At 48.6% G+C, this 22,015-nt stretch overlaps 1 protein-coding gene across 3 annotated transcripts in view; it reads right to left on the reverse strand.

Annotated features, from left to right (window-relative positions):
• LOC140394883 (secretory carrier-associated membrane protein 4-like) overlaps positions 1-14,569 on the reverse strand; it is a 63,593-nt gene extending 49,024 nt beyond the window's left edge. Inside the window, exon 1 of one of the 3 annotated variants that reach the window (XM_072482036.1) lies at positions 14,506-14,569. The gene's annotated coding sequence lies outside the window, so the exon portion shown is untranslated. Of the gene's footprint in view, positions 1-14,378; positions 14,464-14,505 lie in introns of those variants that run through there. The other 2 variants (XM_072482038.1, XM_072482037.1) reach the window with 2 other exon arrangements.
• Positions 14,570-22,015: the final 7,446 nt, after the last annotated feature.

Below are 22,015 nucleotides of genomic sequence, written 5' to 3' on the forward strand. Positions count from 1 at the left end.
CAAAAGCCTTTTGAAAGTCCAGATACACAACATCCACTGGTTCACCCTTGTCCACTCTACTGGTCACATTCTCAAACATTTCCAGAAGATTTGTCAAGCATGATTTCAGTTTAGTGAATCCATGCTGACTTGGAACGATCTTGTCCCCTCTTTCTAAATGCTCAGTTATTTCATCCTTAATAATGAGCTCCAGCATTTTCCCCACCACCGATGTCAGGCTAACCGGTTTATAATTCCCCATTGTCTCTCCCTCCTTTTTAAAAAAATGTGGTTACATTAGCTATCCTCCAATCCGTTGGAACTCTTCCAGAGTCTATAGAATGCTGGAAAATGATCAATGCGTCCACTATTTCTAGGGCCACTTCCTTATCTACTCTGGGATGCAGAGCATCAGGCCCTGGGAACTTATTGGGTTTTAATCCCATCAATTTCCCCAATACAATTTCCTGACTAATAAGGATTTCCTTCAGTTCCTCCTTCATGTTAGACTCTCTGCCCCCTACTATTTCCGGAAGGTTATTTGTGTCCTCCATAGTGAAGACAGATCCAAAGTAATTGTTCAACTGGTCTGCCATCTCTTTGTTGCCCATTATGAATTCACCTGATTCTAACTGGACCCACATTTGTCTTCACCAAACTTTTTCTCTTCACATATCTATGGAAGCTTTTGCAGTCAGTTTTTATGTTTTCTGCAAGTTTGCCCTCCTTTCTATTTTCTCCTTCTGAATTAAACCCTTTGTCCTCCTCTGCTGAATTTTAAATTTCTCCCAGTCCTCGGGCTTGCTGCTATTTCTGGCCAATTTATATGCCTCCTCTTTGGCTTGAACACTATCCCTGATTTCTCTTGTTAGCTACGGTTGAGCCACCTTCCCCGTTTTATTCTTGCGCCAGACAGGGATGTACAATTGTTGAAGTTCATCCATGTGTTCTTTAAATGTCTGCCAGTGCCTATCCACCGTCAACCCCTTAGGTATCCTTTGCCAGCTTATCCTAGCCAATGCACATCTCATTCCATCAAAGTTAGCATTCTTTAAATTCAGGACTCTCGTCTCAAAGACTTAATTGTGTTACTCTCCATCTTAATGAAGAATTTTACCATATTATGGTCACTCTTCCCTAAAGAATCTTGCACCACAATGTTGCTAATTGATCCTCTCTCATTGCATGATACCCAGTCAAGGATGGCCTGCTCTCGAGTTGGTTCCATGACATATTGGTCGAGAAAACCATCCCTTATACATTTCATAAAATCCTCCTCCATTGCATTGCTACCAGTTTGATTAGCCCATTCAATATGCATACTGAAGTCACCCATAACTGCTGTACCTTTACTGCAAGCATCTCTAATTTCCTGTTTGATGCCATCCCCAACCTCACAACTACTGTTTGGTGGTCTGTTCACAACTCTCATTAACGTTTTTGTGCCCTTTGGTGTTCCGCAGCTCTACCCATACAGATTCCACATCGTCCAGGCTAATGCCCTTCCTTACTATTGTGTTAATCTCCTCTTTAACCAGCAACGCTACCCCACCTCCCTTTCCTGAATATTGAATCTACCTGGATGTTGAGTTCCCATCCTTGATCACCCTGGAGCCAGGTTTCCGTGATCTCAATTACATCATATCCGTTAATGATCGGCAGCACAGTTAATTCATCAATCTTATTACAAATGCTGCTCACATTAGAGACACAGAGCCTTCAGGCTTGTTTTTTTGGTATTTATTGCCCCTTTAGAATTATAGTACAGTGCAGAAGGAGGCCATTCGGCCCATCGTGTCTGCGCCGACCCACTTAAGCCCTCACTTCCACCCCATAACCCAATAACCCCTCCTAACATTTTTGGTCACTATGGGCAATTTATCATGGCCAATCCACTAACCTGCACTTCCTTGGACTGTGGGAGGAAACCGGAGAACCCGGAGGAAACCCACGCACACACGGGGAAAACGTGCAGATTCCGCACAGTGACCCAGCGGGGAATCGAACCTGGGACCCTGGTGCTGTGAAGCCACCGTGCTACTTGTGCTACCGTGCTGCCCACATTCATACCGTGCTTCCAATTATGATGTAATGTGGCCCTTTTTGATCTTTCTCTTTGGTTTCTCTGCCTTCCACATTTCCCTTCACTGCCTTTTGTTTCTGTCTCCACTTTACTTCCCTCAGACTTCCTGCATCGATTCCCATCCCCGTCATATTAGAACATAGAACAATACAGCGCAGTACAGGCCCTTCGGCCCACGATGTTGCACCGAAACAAAAGCCATCTAACCTACACTATGCCATTATCATCCATATGTTTATCCAATAAACTTTTAAATGCCCTCAATGTTGGCGAGTTCACTACTGTAGCAGGTAGGGCATTCCACGGCCTCACTACTCTTTGCGTAAAGAACCTACCTCTGACCTCTGTCCTATATCTATTACCCCTCAGTTTAAAGCTATGTCCCCTCGTGCCAGCCATTTCCATCCGCGGGAGAAGGCTCTCACTGTCCACCCTATCCAACCCCCTGATCATTTTGTATGCCTCTATTAAGTCTCCTCTTAACCTTCTTCTCTCCAACGAAAACAACCTCAAGTCCATCAGCCTTTCCTCATAAGATTTTCCCTCCATACCAAGCAACATCCTGGTAAATCTCCTCTGCACCCCCTCCAAAGCCTCCACGTCCTTCCTATAATGCGGTGACCAGAACTGTACGCAATACTCCAAATGCGGCCGTACCAGAGTTCTGTACAGCTGCAACATGACCTCCCGACTCCGGAACTCAATCCCTCTACCAATAAAGGCCAACACTCCATAGGCCTTCTTCACAACCCTATCAACCTGGGTGGCAGCTTTCAGGGATCTATGTACATGACCACCTAGATCCCTCTGCTCATCCACACTTTCAAAAACTTTACCATTAGCCAAATATTCCGCATTCCTGTTATTCCTTCCAAAGTGAATCACCTCACATTTCTCTACATTAAACTCCATTTGCCACCTCTCAGCCCAGCTCTGCAGCTTATCTATATCCCTCTGTAACCTGCTACATCCTTCCACACTATCGACAACACCACCGACTTTAGTATCGTCTGCAAATTTACTCACCCACCCTTCTGCGCCTTCCTCTAGGTCATTGATAAAAATGACAAACAGCAACGGCCCCAGAACAGATCCTTGTGGTACTCCACTTGTGACTGTACTCCATTCTGAACATTTCCCATCAACCACCACCCTCTGTCTTCTTTCAGCTAGCCAATTTCTGATCCACATCTCTAAATCACCCTCAATCCCCAGCCTCCGTATTTTTTGCAATAGCCTACCGTGGGGAACCTTATCAAACGCTTTGCTGAAATCCATATACACCACATCAACTGCTCTACCCTCATCTACCTGTTCAGTCACCTTCTCAAAGAACTCAATAAGGTTCGTGAGGCATGACCTACCCTTCACAAAGCCATGCTGACTATCCCTGATCATATTATTCCTATCTAGATGATTATAAATCTTGTCTCTTATAATCCCCTCCAAGACTTTACCCACTACAGACGTGAGGCTCACCGGTCTATAGTTGCCGGGGTTGTCTCTGCTCCCCTTTTTGAACAAAGGGACCACATTTGCTGTCCTCCAGTCCTCTGGCACTATTCCTGTAGCCAATGATGACATAAAAATCAAAGCCAAAGGTCCAGCAATCTCTTCCCTGGCCTCCCAGAGAATCCTAGGATAAATCCCATCAGGTCCCGGGGACTTATCTATTTTCAGCCTGTCCAGAATTGCCAACACCTCTTCCCTACGTACCTCAATGCCATCTATTCTATTAGCCTGGGGCTCAGCATTCTCCTCCACAACATTATCTTTTTCCTGAGTGAATACTGACGAAAAATATTCATTTAGTATCTCGCCTATCTCTTCAGACTCCACACACAATTTCCCATCCCTGTCCTTGACTGGTCCTACTCTTTCCCTAGTCATTCGCTTATTCCTGACATACCTATAGAAAGCTTTTGGGTTTTCCTTGATCCTTCCTGCCAAATACTTCTCATGTCCCCTCCTTGCTCGTCTTAGCTCTCTCTTTAGATCCTTCCTCGCTACCTTGTAACTATCCATCGCCCCAACTGAAACTTCACACCTCATCTTCACATAGGCCTCCTTCTTCCTCTTAACAAGAGATTCCACTTCTTTGGTAAACCACGGTTCCCTCGCTCGACGCCTTCCTCCCTGTCTGACCGGTACATACTTATCAAGAACACGCAGTAGCTGATCCTTGAACAAGCCCCACTTATCCAGTGTGCCCAACACTTGCAGCCTACTTCTCCACCTTATCCCCCCCAAGTCACGTCTAATGGCATCATAATTGCCCTTCCCCCAGCTATAACTCTTGCCCTGCGGTGTATACTTATCCCTTTCCATCATTAACGTAAACGTCACCGAATTGTGGTCACTGTCCCCAAAGTGCTCTCCTACCTCCAAATCCAACACCTGGCCTGGTTCATTACCCAAAACCAAATCCAACGTGGCCTGTCAACATATTGTTTCAGGAAACCCTCCTGCACACACTGTACAAAAAACGACCCATCTATTGTACTCAAACTATATCTTTTCCAGTCAATATTTGGAAAGTTAAAGTCTCCCATAATAACTACCCTGTTACTTTCGCTCTTATCCAGAATCATCTTCGCCATCCTTTCCTCTACATCCCTAGAACTATTAGGAGACCTATAAAAAACTCCCAACAGGGTGACCTCTCCTTTCCTGTTTCTAACTTCAGCCCATACTACCTCGGAAGAAGAGTCCCCATCTAGCATCCTCTCCGCCACCGTAATACTGCTCTTGACTAGCAGTGCCACACCTCCCCCTCTTTTGCCTCCTTCTCTGAGCTTACTAAAACACCTAAACCCCGGAACCTGCAACATTATTTCCTGTCCCTGCTCTATCCATGTCTCCGAAATGGCCACAACATCGAAGTCCCAGGTACCAACCCATGCTGCCAGTTCCCCTACCTTGTTTCGTATACTCCTGGCATTGAAGTAGACACACTTCAAACCACCTACCTGAACACTGGCCCCCTCCTGCAACGTCAAATCTGTGCTCCTGACCTCTATACTCTCATTCTCCCTTACCCTAAAACTACAATCCAGGTTCCCATGCCCCTGCTGCATTAGTTTAAACCCCCCCAAAGAGCACTAACAAATCTCCCCCCCAGGATATTTGTGCCCCTCAGGTTCAGATGTAGACCATCCTGTCTGTAGAAGTCCCACCTTCCCCAGAAAGAGCCCCAGTTATCCAGAAATCTGAATCCCTCCCGCCTGCACCATCCCTGTAGCCACGTGTTTAAATGCTCTCTCTCCCTATTCCTCATCTCACTATCACGTGGCACTGGCAACAACCCAGAGATAACAACTCTGTTTGTTCTAGTTCTGAGCTTCCATCCTAGCTCCCTGAAAGCCTGCCTGACATCCTTGTCCCCTTTCCTACCTATGTCGTTAGTGCCAATGTGGACCACGACTTGGGGCTGCTCCCCCTCCCCCCTAAGGACCCGGAAAACACGATCCGAGACATCACGTACCCTTGCACCTGGGAGGCAACATACCAAACATGAGTCTCTCACGCTCCCACAAAATCTCCTATCTGTGCCCCTGACTATAGAGTCCCCAATTACTAATGCTCTGCTCCTCTCCCCCTTCCCTTCTGAGCAACAGGGACAGACTCCGTGCTAGAGGCCCGTACCCCATGGCTTACCCCTGGTAAGTCCCCCCCCCCACAAGTATCCAAAGCGGTATACTTGTTTCTCAGGGGAACGACCGCAGGGGATCCCTGCACTGACTGCTTTTTCCCAGTCCCTCTTACAGTTACCCACCTATCTCCAATCTTTGGTGTAACAAATTCCCTGAAGCTGCTATCTATGACCCCTTCTGCCTCCCGAATGATCCGAAGTTCTTCCAACTCCAGCTCCAGTTCCCTAACTCGGTCTTGGAGGAGCTGGAGATGGCAGCACTTCCTGCAGGTAAAATCAGCAGGGACACTAACTGCATCCCTCACCTCAAACATCCTGCAGGAGGAACATTGCACTCCCTTCCCTGCCATTCCTCTAACTTTCTACCAAGATCTGGCTAACAACTAAATTAAATTTTTTATAAAAAATAATAATAATATAATAAAATATGGTACTTACCTCAGACCAATGGGTTTTATTATTAGGTTAGAGGAGGAGGGCGGGTGGGAGACACTACACGTGTAGTGTCTCGGGTTTCCTCTCCACCAGAATTTATTGGTGAGGGTCTTCCCAGACGTCCGCGGGTCGACTTCCTGTTCCCGCCTAAAACACTAATTTTTTTTTTTAAAAATTCTCAGCTCCTGCTGAAATTGACTAACCAGCCAGCTCCACTCCCGCCGAAATCGACTGGCCTGCCCCTGCAAAGACAAGTGGACAGGACAAGGACAGACTTACCTCCCAGCAGCCACTTACGCACTGCTCCCGCTGAAACTGACTCACCAGCTGTTCTCCCGCCGAAATTGAAATATTAGTTTAAACTAATTTGAAACATAACTGACCATCAAGCCTACAGTCTTCACACAACCAGTCACTTCCACATTACTTTCCAGACGTTCACTCGGGCTGCTAAGATTTCATACTCCCATTTACAAACAGGTTATGTATGAGGCAACCTTTCTTGCTTTGCCTTTTCCCTTCTGTGCAACTCCTAACTTGTAGACAAACCATCCGGATAGCTCTAGTCTAAATGCAACCATTTGAATTTACCAGTTTTTGAAGTGAACATGATGGGCATAACACATTTCCCCAGTGCCACATGCTGTTGGTATACTAGTCCCTTGGCATGCTATCTCATTCAGGTTACCTATAAGAGGTGCAGATTTATAGGAGCTTACAAAACCCGTCCTTTGCATTTTGAGAGCACCCGGACCATTGACACAGGATTGCTCATTATAAAATGCCAGCAATTTAATTTTCCAAGTTTGAAATGGATTCCTAAAAGGCGTTATATAATGCTTTGAATGGGACTTTAAATGTAAGATGGCTGGATAGTCATATAAAACATTGAAGGGACTCGAAGATTGTGACCTTAAACGGGTAGTTTGCTCACTGTAGGCCTAACCGATTTTAATCGGTTGGCAAATAGATATCAATTCCCCAGGGGACTGCAGAGAAGCTAGGTCTGCTAGTCATGAGAAAATAGAATATTGATAACAATCTTTCACTCTTCAAGCCAGCATCATGCCACGGCCAGAGTAACTAAATGAAGCAGGGTTCTAGATTTAACCAGAGTAACTAAATGAAGCAGGGTTCTAGATTTAACCAGAGTAACTAAATGAAGCAGGGTTCTAGATTTACAGTTCAGCACAGAACATTCCACAGGATCGCGGATTAGTGATTCAGTCTCCTGAAGAGGTCCAGGTAGAACTGGAAATGGAAACTGGCCAACAATGGCCGCTACAAGGCCCACATACACAGTGGACGCCACGTTGTGGGCAGCATGGTAGCACAGTGGTTAGCACTGTTGATTCACAACGTCAGGTCCTAGGTTCGATTCCCGCTTGGGTCACTGTGCGGGGTCTGCACGTTCTCCCGGTGTCTGCGTGGGTTTCCTCCGGGTGCTCCGGTTTCCTCCCTTCAAGTCCCGAAAGACGTGCTGTTAGGTGAATTGGACATTCAGAATTCTCCCTCTGTGTACCTGAACAGGCGTCGGGATGTGCCGACTAGGGGATTTTCACAGTAACTTCATTGCAGTGTTAATGTAAGCCTACTTGTGATAATAGAGGTCATTATTTTTATTTTTAAATATTTTTTATTCTCCTCCTTTTTCACATTTTTCCCCATATTTACACCAGCAATAAACAATAATCAGTAACAAATGTAATGTCAATCCCCATATCAATAACAACCTCCCACCAAACCCCAGACATTGGCTCGCATGTTAACATAACCAAATGACAAAAAGGAATCAGGAGTCACCCATAGTCACCATTTACACATATAGTCCCCTCCCCTCCCTAATGTTCGATGTGATCCAATTCTCGAAAGAGCATAATGAATAACGGCCATGAATTGTAGAACCCCTCCATACTTGCCCTCAGTTCAAATTTGACTTTTTCAAGCATTAAGAATTCCAGCAGGTCCCGCCGCCACCAGGGCACAGGGTGGAGAGGTTGATCTCCACCCAAACAGGATCCGCCTTCGGGCGGTCAACGAGGCGAAGGCTACATCAGCCTCCATTGCCTGTTTCCAACCCTGGTTGGTCCGACACCCCGATATGGCCTCCTGAGGGCCAGGGTCCAGTTTCATGCGCACCACTTTAGAGATTACCCTAAACAACTCCTGCCAGTGATCTTCCAGCTTTGGACAGAATAAAGATCATTATTATATACAGGATGTGAACGGAGATGGTGTCAAATCTTGGTGAAGCAATCAGTGGCATTTTTCCTACGTTAGAGGCATTATATATAAATGGTAGACCTCAGCTACTGCTGTCACCCAGCAAACTATGTGCCACGAGAGGCTAACCAATGACAAAAATACTCAAGTATCCATCAATAACCTACGTTTATATCGGGCATTTAACAGAGTAAAACTTCCCAAAGTGCTTAATAAGAGTGGGATCCATAGAAATATTTTTGATATCAAGTCACAGTCAATTTCCTCCCACAAATGACCAAAGGTAATAATAATCTCTTATTGTCACAAGTAGGCTTCAATGAAGTTACTGTGAAAAGCCCCTAGTCGCCACATTCCGGCGCCTGTTCGGGGAGGCCGGTGCGTGAATTGAACCTGCGCTTCTGGCCTTGTTCTGCATTACAAGCCAACTGTTTAGCCCACTGTACTAAATCAGCCCTTTTGAGGTTTTAAGGAGAAACTTATAAAGAGGACAGGTAGTGAGGAAGGCAGGTTTAGGAGCTGTCTCTATCTCACTAAAGACATCTAAAAATTTGGGGTCAAGACCAATAAGTAGAGTTAATGTTGGAGTTCAGCCATGCTCCTACTGAATGGCAGAGCAGACTCACGGCCTACTTGCATACCAACAGTACTTTTTAAAAATTAATTCACAGAGTGTGGAATTCTCTATCCCAGAGGATTGTAGGATAAGGCTGGGATAAACAGATGTTTGGTCTCTTAAAAGATCAAGGGGTGGCATAGTGGTTAGCACTGCTGCCTCACAGCGCAGGGACCTGGGTTCAATTCTGACCTTGACTGTCTGTGTGGAGTTTGTACGTTTGCCCATGTCTGCATGGGCTTCCTCCCTCAGATTTCCTCCCACATTCCAAACACGTGCAGGTTAGGTAGATTGGCCATGCTAAATTCCCCTTATTATCCAAAAGGATAGGTGGGGTAACAGGGATAGGGCATGGGCCTGGGAACTATACTGTTTTGGGGGATAAGTGCAGACTTGATGGACTGAATTGCTTCCCTCTGCACTGCAGGAATTTTAAGATTCTTGTGTTGCTGAAGCCCAGTCAGCCATGATCATCCTGAATGGTGGATCAGACTTGACAGGCCATGATCTAACTCGTGTTCTTATTCATGGTGTTCTGCGTGGCCATCACTACCAAGGACAGTATTTATTGCCCATCACCAATGACCCTTGAGGTTATGTGTTTTTTAAAAACGTTTCTATAATTTATTGATTTACTATGAAACCCAACACACAAAGGAAATAAGTACAGCAGAAGCCATGAGCTTAGAAGCAATTTTGCATTTCAGCCCATCTGTACCAAATTTCTTGCAAACATTTGGTCCATTCATCTAGTGTTCCCTCCATTTTTAAGGGATGATGTTAATAGTAGACAAGTTCCATGTGAATCCAGTGTGCCTTGCAACGTAATGCCAGACTGTGACACAGAATGCTAATCCTCCCATAAGGATAGCATTTCTATACTTATCAGACTGCTTTTCCCAAGTTGCAAACAAGTTGAAACTTTCTGGAGCTCAACATTTCCAACACCAAAACAATCCAATCTGTTAGAAACTTTGCTCCTTAACTGCTGAATCCATTCTTGCTGGTTGGATTTAATCAGGCTTAGCACATTGTCAGGGATAGTCAGCATGGCTTTGTGGAGGGTAGGTCATGCCTCACAAACCTTATCGAGTTCTTTGAGAAGGTGACTGAACAGGTAGACGAGGGAAGAGCAGTTGATGTGGTGTATATGGATTTCAGCAAAGCGTTTGATAAGGTCCCCCACGGTAGGCTATTGCAGAAAATACGGAGGCTGGGGATTGAGGGTGATTTAGAGATGTGGATCAGAAATTGGCTAGCTGAAAGAAGACAGAGGGTGGTGGTTGATGGGAAATGTTCAGAATGGAGTACAGTTACAAGTGGAGTACCACAAGGATCTGTTCAGGGGCCGTTGCTGTTTGTCATTTTTATCAATGACCTAGAGGAAGGCGCAGAAAGGTGGGTGAGTAAATTTGCAGACAATACTAAAGTCGGTGGTGTTGTCGATAGTGTGGAAGGATGTAGCAGGTTACAGAGGGATATAGATAAGCTGCAGAGCTGGGCTGAGAGGTGGCAAATGGAGTTTAATGTAGAGAAGTGTGAGGTGATTCACTTTGGAAGGAATAACAGGAATGCGGAATATTCGGCTAATGGTAAAGTTCTTGGAAGTGTGGATGAGCAGAGGGATCTAGGTGTCCATGTACATAGATCCCTGAAAGTTGCCACCCAGGTTGATAGGGTTGTGAAGAAGGCCTATGGAGTGTTGGCCTTTATTGGTAGAGGGATTGAGTTCCGGAGTCAGGAGGTCATGTTGCAGCTGTACAGAACTCTGGTACGGCTGCATTTGGAGTATTGCGTACAGTTCTGGTCACCGCATTATAGGAAGGACGTGGAGGCTTTGGAGCGGGTGCAGAGGAGATTTACCAGGATGTTGCCTGGTATGGAGGGAAAATCTTATGAGGAAAGGCTGATGGACTTGAGGTTGTTTTCGTTGGAGAGAAGAAGGTTAAGAGGAGACTTAATAGAGGCATACAAAATGATCAGGGGGTTAGATAGGGTGGACAGTGAGAGCCTTCTCCCGCGGATGGAAATGGCTGGCACGAGGGGACATAGCTTTAAACTGAGGGGTAATAGATATAGGACAGAGGTCAGAGGTAGGTTCTTTACGCAAAGAGTAGTGAGGCCGTGGAATGCCCTACCTGCTACAGTAGTGAACTCGCCAACATTGAGGGCATTTAAAAGTTTATTGGATAAACATATGGATGATAATGGCATAGTGTAGGTTAGATGGCTTTTGTTTCGGTGCAACATCGTGGGCCGAAGGGCCTGTACTGCGCTGTATCGTTCTATGTTCTATTGTCAGCTTTATTCAATCTTCTGCTGCATTTTAAAACTTGCATCCAGTCCATGAACAAGACTGCCATCACTGCAGAGTAACGCCCATCTCATTGTCATACACCCACTATGTTAATGGTCACATTATGCACAACAGAGTTAGCATGTGGAATTTGACACTCAAGGAAATGGGTCAGCTAATATGTAGACAGAGCAATTAGCAGCTCCGCCCTTTATTCAAACTAGATTAATCAACTGAAAAACTATTTAGTAGAACCGTTGGGGCCACTCATCTATCAGCCAGGGAACATATAAATATATTATTCTTGTGCTGGCAAAAACAATGGTTTTACAAAATTATCTGCTTAACTGAGCTACCCACTTTCTTTGATAACAAGTGATAGCTAGAGGGTTCAAAAAATTCACTGTAGCACAAATATCACATCATTCAGAACTTGGGTGGCATTAGATATGACTCATTTGGTGGAAAAACACACATTAAGTGCAGCGCATGTTTGTGTCCTTTTATACATTATGATGTACTAATTCCCAGAATTGTTATGACGCGAGAGGCCATTTGGCCCCTGGTGTCTGAACCAGCTCTCCAAATGAGCATTGTGACCGAGTGCCATTCTCCTTCCTTTTCACCATTCGCATGCACATTGCTTTGATTCAAACAATCAAAATGCTCTCTTGACAGTTACTGCTCTACCCTGTCCAGCCCCCTCATGATTTTGAACACCTCTATCAAATTTTCTCTTAGCCTTCTTCTCTCCCAGGAAAACCATCCAACCTCATCCTTGGAACCATTTGTGTGAACCTCTTCTGCATTCTCTCCAATGCATTCACATTCTTCCTATAGTGTGGCACCAGAATAGTACACAATACTCTGGCTGAAATCTAACTGTGTCTTGAATACATTCAGCAGAACTGAGGAAACCCACACAGATATATACACCCAGGTCCCTTTGCTCCGCACATTTTTAAGATATATACCCTTTATTTTATGTTATCTATGTTCGCAGAATCTCAGAATTGTTATGGTGCAAAAGTGTCTGCACCAGCTCTTCAAACAAGCGTCGTGACTCAGTGCCATTTTCCTGCACCCCTGCCCATTACTCCAATTCAAATAATCATCTCATGCCCTCTTAAATGTCTCGATTGAACCTGCCTCCACCACACTTCCAGGCTGTGCATTCCAGACCTGCACTACTCGCTGTCTGAAAAAGTTGTTTCTCACATCACATTTGCTGTTTTGCAAATCATGTTAAATCTGTACCCTCTCGTCTTGATCCTTTTGCGAGTGGGAACATTTTCTCCCCATCTACTCTGTCCAGCCCCCTCATGATTTTGAACATCAAATCTTCTCGAAGCCTTCTTCTCTCCAAGGAGAACAGTCCCAAACCCTCCAATTTAGCCTCATAACTGAAGTTTTTCATTCCTGGAACCATTCTTGTAAACTTCTTCTGCTCTCTCTCCAATGCGTTCACAACCTTTCTATTGGGTGGCACCCAGAACTGTGCACAATATCCCAGCTGAAGTCTATCTACGTCCAACGTAACCTCCTTGTTCCTATACTCGATGCTCCTGTCAATAAAGCCCAGGATAATGATATACTTCATTAACTCCTCTCCCCACCTTTTCCTTCAACCAACCCCTCAAGAATGTTCCACCTTATTTGATAGTGCACAGAAACATAGATAGAAAAAAGCATGAGGAGGCCGTTCGGCCCTTCGACCCTGTTACACCATTCATTATGATCACGGCTGATCATCAAGTTCAATATCCTGAACCCACCTTCCCCCATATCCATCAATCCCTTCAGCCCCAAGAGCTCCTCTTCAATCCAGATGTAAACAAATTCTTGCTCCAAACCTGCAGCGAGACTGGTGCCCGACACCCAGGACTTTGGGGGGGTACAGACACCCGGGACGTTTGGGGGGGGGGGGGGTACAGACACCCGGGGGGGGGGAACAGACACCCGGGACGTTGGGGGGGGGGGTACAGACACCCGGGGGGGGGGGGGTACAGACACCCGGGGGGGGGGAACAGACACCCGGGACGTTGGGGGGGGTACAGACACCCGGGGGGGGGGCACAGACACCCGGGACGTTGGGGGGGGGGTAGACACCCGGGGGGGGGGGTACAGACACCCGGGGGGGGGGAACAGACACCCGGGACGTTGGGGGGGGTACAGACACCCGGGACGTTGGGGGGGGTACAGACACCCGGGACGTTGGGGGGGGTACAGACACCCGGGACGTTGGGGGGGGTACAGACACCCGGGGGGGGGGGTACAGACACCCGGGACGTTGGGGGGGGTACAGACACCCGGGGGGGGGGGTACAGACACCCGGGGGGGGGGGGTACAGACACCCGGGACGTTGGGGGGGGTACAGACACCCGGGGGGGGGTACAGACACCCGGGGGGGGGGGGTACAGACACCCGGGGGGGGGTACAGACACCCGGGGGGGGGGGGGTACAGACACCCGGGGGGGGGGGGTACAGACACCTGGGGGGGGGGGGTACAGACACCCGGGGGGGGGGTACAGACACCCGGGGGGGGGGGGTACAGACACCCGGGGGGGGGGGGGTACAGACACCCGGGGGGGGGGTACAGACACCCGGGGGGGGGGGTTACAGACACCCGGGGGGGGGGTACAGACACCCGGGGGGGGGGTACAGACACCCGGGGGGGGGGGTACAGACACCCGGGGGGGGGGTACAGACACCCGGGGGGGGGGGGTACAGACACCCGGGGGGGGTACAGACACCCGGGGGGGGTACAGACACCCGGGGGGGGGGTACAGACACCCGGGGGGGGTACAGACACCTGGGGGGGGGGTACAGACACCTGGGGGGGGGGGGGTACAGACACCTGGGGGGGGGGGGGGTAGAGACACCCGGGGGGGGGTACAGACACCTGGGGGGGGGGGGGGGGGGGGACAGACACCTGGGGGGGGGGGGTACAGACACCCGGGGGGGGGGGGGTACAGACACCCGGGGGGGGGGGGGTACAGACACCCAGGGGGGGGGGGGGGGGTACAGACACCCGGGGGGGGGTACAGACACCCGGGGGGGGGGGGGGGCACCGACACTCGGGGTGAATTCTCACCGTTTTTCCCGCGTCAAACACGCGTTTACTATAAGGAGCTGCCGTTATTTCCGGCCCCCGGGTTCCCCGCCCCCGCCCCCGCCGCTCCCGCCGCTCCCGCCGCTCCGGTTCCCGCCGCCGGCCTCACCTTACGGACCGTTAGCCGCCGTCAGCTCACGAGACTCGGGCGAGTGCGCACGCGCCGGGACACGTCGGCGGCTCATTCCGGAAACTACAACTCCCTGGATGCCGCGCGGCCGGCCATCCCGCGCATGCGTTTCAGCAGGAGGTTAAACCGGGAGTCCTGTCCTCGAGGGCGCGGGTTCGAGTCTCAGCTCCGCCGCCTGTCCCTCCCGCATTCTAACCGCCCTAGAGGTGTACGTCTCAAACGTGCGAAGGCTTTCCCCATTGCAATTAAGGCACATTGAGTTAAAAACGTAAACACTTTCGACTCATAAAATGTTTACAGCTCAGAAAGAAGCCCTTGGACTAATGGTTATCATAGAATTTACAGTGCAGAAGGAGGCCATTCGGCCCATCGAGTCTGCACCGGCTCTTGGAAAGAGCACCCTACCCAAGGTCAACACCCCCACCCTATCCCCATAACCCAGTAACCCCTCCCAACACAAAGGGCAATTTTGGACACTAAGGGCAATTTATCATGGCCAATCCACCTAACCTGCACATCTTTGGACTGTGGGAGGAAACCGGAGCACCCGGAGGAAACCCACGCAGACACTGGGAGAACGTGCAGACTCCGCACAGACAATGACCCAAGCCGGAATCGAACCTGGGACCCTGGAGCTGTGAAGCAATTGTGCTATCCACAAGGCTACCGTGCTGCCCGCGTTGTCCACATCGGCCATCAAACACCTATCTACTCTCATCCCATTTTCCAGAACTTGGCCTGTAGCCTTGTTATGGTTACGGGTATAGGGCAGGGAGTGGACCCTAGGTTGGATGCTCTTTCAAAGGGCCGGTGCAGGCTCGTTGGGCAGAATGGCCTCCTGTGGTCCCTGCCTCCACCACCATTTCAGGCAGTGAGTGTCCCACCACCTGGGTGAAAACATTTTTCCTCACATCCTCTCTAGACCTCCTGCCCCTTACCTCAAATCTATGCCCCAGCACAGGACATAGTGGTTAGCACTGTTACTTCAAAGCATCAGGGACCCGGTTTGATTCCCGGCTTCACTGTCTCTGCGGAGTCTGCACATTCTCCCACAGTCTCGGAGCGCATAGTATCGGAGCATTGAGTATAAAGTAATTTACCTAGGAGATTAACGGCCTAATCTCCAGGGAGCAGTCCCGGAGGACGGAGCAGTGAGTATAAATTAACTTACTTCGGGGATTCGTGGCCTAGTTTCCAAGGAGCAGCCTCCGGGCTATTAGCGAGGCAAATGTGAGAACCCATCTTCACCCCCGTCCATTACCCGGCAAGTTCGATACCTCGAAGATGGCCACCAAAGGACAAGGCTCTAGGATCAACGTTAAGAATCGCTGACATGGTGCTAAAGAAGGAGGCCCAAAAGCTCACCATCCTGGGACATGACCAAAACATGTGAGTGTGATTAGCTGGTCCCAAAGAACCTCTCTCACACACGTCTTCCACCCCCACAGTGAAACTGCTCAACCTAACATTAGTTAGGTGTGCCCTATGTACTACCTTGAGCTGAATCAGACTGAGTCTTGCAGAGGAGGACATGGAATTTACCCTACGAAGGGCCTCATACCACACATCTTTGTCTAAAATAGGTCCCAGTTCTCCCTCCCATTTTCCCGTGCCTTGTGTAGCAAGGCCACCTCCGTTGACAAAATTTGCCATAGATATTGCTCTGCCAGTGATAGAATCCTACTCAACAAAGAGGGCAACGGAGGTGAGGGGAATGTGGGAAAAGCCTTTCGAATAAAATCACAGACCTGCAGGTAACGGAACAAGTTTGTCAATGGAAGTTGAAACCTTGTCGATAATACCTCCAAACTAGTAAACCATCTCTCCACAAACATATCCCTGAATATCCCAAGGACCTTCCCATCCTATGACCCAAAACGCTGCGTCAGAACCCGAAAGAGCAAATAGGTGGCTGCCACAGATAGGGGCCAGCAATGACACTGGTCCCAATTTGTAATGCTATCTAAACCGCCTAAATTCGAGGAGAACCTCATCGGAGAAAAGGGAAGTGGGCCGTTGCCAAAGCCCTTAGATTAGACCCCCTACAGGAGTTGGTCTCCATCTGTCCCCCGTGGTGCTCGGCTCCCCAAACCATCCCAATACCGTCTCAATATTGGCCGCCCAATAATGAACGAGTAAAATGGGAAAGGTCAGATCCCCAGACTGCTGGTCCCTCTGAAGGAAAGCCCTTTGGATCTTGGGGTCTTCGCCCAATTAAAAGAAGCCTCAAATCTATTAATCTTAGCAAAAAGGGATTTGGGGCGAAAGATCAGGAGGTACTGAAAAAGAAATAAAAACCTTGGGAGAATATTCATTTTTATAGTCTGGGTCCTGCAGCCAAGGACAGAGGGAGATTATCCCACTTCCACAAGTTGGACCTCACCCTGCTCACTAGACCAGCGCAGTTCAATCTATGGAGCCATGTCCACTCGGGGGCCACCCGGATACCCAGATAACAAAAGCTTCCTCTGGCAAGAGGAATAGGTAAAACCCCCAGATCAGTTCATCTCGCCGGGGTGGTAGGGAGTTACCTGAAACCCTTCACTCTTCTCCAGCTTCAGTTTGTATTTGTAAAAGGAGCCAATGCACCTGAGTAGCTTCATTATTTCATCCTTAGAGGAGATTGGGTCCTTAATATATAGAAGCAGGTTGTCGGCATATAGGGGCACCCTATGCTACCCCCTCCCCCTCGCTCGATCCTCCTTCATTTATCTGCGGATCTCAGTTCTATTGCTAACTGCTCAATCGCCAGAGCAAGCAGGAGTGATGACAAAGGACATCCCGGCCTATTACCCCTACTCAATGAGAAATATCCCGGGTTCGGTGTCTACACTGGCCATGGGAGCACTGTCGAGCTGTCAGACCCACAAAATCAGCTTCTGCCCAAGACCAAACCTCCCCAAGGCCTCAAAGAGACACTCCTACTCTACCCTGTTGAATGCCTTCTCCGCGTCAAAACGCACAATCACTTCTGGTTTGGAAACCGAAGAGAGGGAAAGGACAACATTCAATAATCACCACACATTCACTGATAATCGTTGACCTTAACTGAAACCTGTCTGGTAATCCGCTACCACCTCTGGAACACATGGCTCCAAATGCAGCACCAACACCTTCGCTATTAATCTGCCGTTGATATTCAGGAGAGAAATGGGTCTACCAGAACCAGAGCGTCGGGGGCAAGGACCCCGTGACAAGGAAATGTTGACCATGTCCACTATCAGTTGTGTTAACTGGCTCATAAACCTCTTGTAAAATCTGACGGGAAACCCATCAGGACCAGGTGTTTACCCAACTGCATCGATACGATGTCTTTCAGAACTTCCTCTGGGCTCACCAAACCTCTAACTCCTCCTGCCTCTCTCTCTGCCCCATTGGAAAGGACAATCCATCTAAAAATGGCGACGTGACTGACTTATTCCCCAGGGCTCTGTCCTATAGGGGTGCCTATAAAAGGGCCAAAGGCGCATTGACCTAATTCGAAGCAGAAACCAAACTGCTGTCCAAGTTTTTAATTTGTATAATCTCTCCGGAAGCCACCTGCCGCCTCAGCCGCTGAGGTAGAAGATAGTTGGCCTTCTCCCCATATTCATTAAAAAATCCCCTTCGAGCGCCGGAACTGGTCACTACTGTCTCAATGGTCAGTAAATCAAACTGGGCTTGCAGCTTCTTCCTATTTGCAAGCAACTCCGGGATGGGGGTCAGATGAATATTGACGATCCGTCTCAAGCAGCGCACTCACCAGCCGTTGTCACGTCAACCTCATTGTCGGATTTAAATGTGCTTTAAAGGAGATTACCTTCCCCCTTACAACCAATTTAAGGGCTTTTCACAGTGTGGGGGGAGAGTCAGAGCAGTTCCTATTTCATCTGGGCATGGGCATGGTCCAGGGCATGTGCTCACAAAACCCCCTGGCCGGCAGCAGTGCTACATCCACGATGGGCGCCGATTAGAATTTGTTTCCAAGGCCAAGTCCATGAAGTTGACAAGTTTCGAGTTGACAATTACCGAGTATTCTGCTCTCGGCACCCAGGGTAGAAGGAACTTTCCCACGCTTTCCCACCTCCCCTTGTTTTTATCTGATTCTGCAGTAAACTTCTATGATTCTATTTACATGGGTAAGATGGGTATAGAGGGTTATGGGCCAAGTGCGGGCAACTGGAATTAGCTTAATGGTAAAAACTGGGCGGCATGGACTGGCTGGGCTGAAGGGCCTGTTTCCATGCTGTAAACTTCTATGATTCTAACCCACCCATTAAGAAGAAATCAATCCTGGAATAGACTTCATACACATGGGAGAAGAACGGAAATCCTTGTCCCGGGGTGAAAAAACCACCATGGGTCTGCCCCCCACCCCCCATCTATTCCATAAAGGCCTGGAGCACCTTTGCCACCCCCGAGGGAGCGAATGATCTAGGCCTGGATCGGCCTAGTTTAAAATCCAAAACACGGTTGAAATTCCCTCCAAAGATCAGCTGGTGTGTATCTATGCCAGGAATGGAAGACACCATTCTATTAAATGTCACATCGTCACAACAATTTGGCACAATTTTGGCCCTTCCGCAGTCTGGTCTGATCCATTATCCACAAGTGGGTCTCCTGTAAAAACACCACACCAGCACTTAGATTCTTTAGATGAGCAAAAACCCTCAACTTTTTTACTGGGCCACCCAACCCCTTACGTCCGGGTAACCACCCGAATTGGTCGCGTCCCACGTCCCTCATCCCTGAGTCAGTTAATCAGGGTGTTGCCAAGTTCCTACCCAAGGCCCGCCCACAGAGTGAGACAAAGAGAATCTTGTAATCACCATCAGCAAAATATCTCCCCCCATCACCTCCCTCTCCCAACACTTCACCCAAATATACATATTGATACCCAATAAATAAACAAGACCACTGCCCCAACCGCAACCCTCAACTGTTTACAGATGCTAAACTTGTTGAATATTAATCCTCGCGGGGCAGTTTCCCCCCCCCCCCCCCCCACCTCAGGATGTGGAAGAAAAACTTTATCACCCGCTCCGAGGATAAAACAAGCCTCTCAATAGAAATCCCCACAAGACTAGGGCAATATAACTCCAACTATAGTACAAAAGACAAAAAAAACAGCACTTTTCATAGAAGTTAAATCCCCCAGTAACCAAACCAGACGTGAAGCAAAAATCCCTCGTCATCCCCATAGAAGAGAAAACCGAAAAAGATCAAGAGGATTTCACCCTCAGATAACAACAATTGTATCTTGGATTCCCCAATATTCCTCCCAACCTACGGGAGACAAAGACCAAACAAAATATAAACCGAGTCCATGCTTCTTGCTGAAGACGTCCACCTCTCTGGTGTATCAAAGTAGAAGTCCTTTGCCTTGTAAGTGAGCTGCTGCCTTGCTGGATACCCCCCCATTGCGAATCCAACTCATTTCCGCTCGCTTCCTCCCCAGCTCGACTCCCACGTCCTGCTATACCCGCATGGGATTTCCTCACCATCTCCAATTTTGATGATCCTTGGCACATTTCAGAACCCGCTCCTTCTCCAGAAAATTACGGAAGCACATTATTATCGCAAGTGGCGGCTCGTTGGGTCAGGGCTTTTGGCGAAGGGTGTATTGTCGGATCTATCCAATTGTGGAGGAGATGTGGATTTACCCTCCTCCAGAATTTTCCAAACATTCGAGCAACATATGCCATTGTGTTTGGGTCTCTACTCCCTCTGGCAACCTGACAACTCGAAGGTTCTGCCTCCTAGTTTGGTTTATGAGTTTGTCAGTTTTAACCTTCAGCCTCCTGTTTTTAGCCACCACCACCGTTATTCCAGCTTCCAGTGAGGCAAGCGCTCATTAGCGCCTTTTCCACGCCTTCCCACCTCCCCTTGTTTTTATCTAATTCTGCAGTTTTTCTAACTTCACCCAGACAGATCCCAGGGCTTCTTCAAATGACTTACGCAGGTTTTCTTCCATCTGCCTTCACTGCTTGTCGAAGTGGATGTAAAATTCCTTGCTGGCCAGCACGTCTGCAGTAATCAGGGAGGTGGCCATCGCCGATGGAGCTTCCGCCATTTTGTCCATGGAAGAGCTGCGCGATGCCTCAGAGTCGGTCGATTATTTCCTGTCAGTAGGTTGCTTGCGCCCTTTCTTCAGCATTACAGTGATTTAGGAATCCTTTATAAACAATAAAAAGCGTTTTGGTGAAAGAATTTCCATAAAGAAACGGGTGAAATGGGCTCTAAAAAGTGGGTCCTGGTGGGAGCTGCGATGTGAGCACCCTCACCACGTGACTTCACCAGAAGTCCCCAAATTAGTTCAAAGCTTGCCCCCGAACAGCACTCCCTGCATTGATGCTCTTCTCATTCCAATTCAAGTGTAACCCGTCCAAATTGTACAAGTCCCACATTCCCCAGATATAGACCCAGTGATCCAGGAATCGAAAGCCCTCCCTCCTACACCATCTCTTCAACCAGGCAATGGTCTGCCCTAACCTCCTATTCCTACACACACTGGCACATGGCATTGGGAGTAATCCAGAGATTACAACCTTTAAGGTGCTGCTTTTCAATCTGCTACCAGCTCCCTAAATTCCTGTTTCAGGACCCCATCCCTCTTTCTATCTATGTTGTTGGTCCCAACGTGACCCACAACCTCTGTCTGTTTGCACTCCCTCTTCAGGATGCCCTGCAGCCGTTCAGCGACACCCCTAACCCTGGCACCAGGGAGACAACACACCGTCCTGGAGTCATGTCTGCAGCCGCAGAAATGCCTGTCTGCTCCCCTCACTATCAAGTCTCCAACCACTGTTGCTCTTCCACTCTCACTCCTCCCCCTTGTGCAGATGTGCCCCCCACAGTGCCGTGAACTTGGCTCTGTCTGCACTCCCCAGAGGAACTGTCACTCTCACCATTTTCCAACACAAAAATGGTTCTTGAGTGAGATGCACTCTGGGGCTTTCCTGACTACCTGCCTGACCCCTCTTCGTCTGATTGGTGGTCACCCATTTCTTCTCTGACTGGACTTCCTTAAGCTGCGGGGTAACCATGTCTAAAAACTTGTTATCCACGAAACCCTCAGCTTCACGGATGCAACTCAGTGCCTCCAGCTGACACTCAATCTCCGAAACCTGGAGGTCAAGTTGGTCAAACCAGTGGCACTTCCCGCACTCGTGGTCATCCAGACAGCGCGGAGTGTCTATGAATTCCTACATGTTGCAGGAGGTGCATCACACAGGACTGAGCTCCCGGCCATAACTTTAGTTACAAGACTCTTACCTTAAATTGATGACCAGCAGAAATTTATTTCAGTATTTTATTTAAAAGCTGCTCCATTCCGTTGCTCCATCCCGCTGCTCTGACCCATCGCTCCGACCCATCGCTCCGTCCCATCGCTCCGTCCCATCGCTCCGACCCATCGCTCCGTCCCATCGCTCCGACCCATCGCTCCGATCCATCGCTCCGACCCATCGCTCCGATCCATCACTCTGACCCATCGCTCCGACCCATCGCT

This window comes from Scyliorhinus torazame, chromosome 18 (assembly GCF_047496885.1).
Source record: "Scyliorhinus torazame isolate Kashiwa2021f chromosome 18, sScyTor2.1, whole genome shotgun sequence".
In the NCBI taxonomy this organism is placed as follows: Eukaryota; Metazoa; Chordata; class Chondrichthyes; order Carcharhiniformes; family Scyliorhinidae; genus Scyliorhinus; species Scyliorhinus torazame.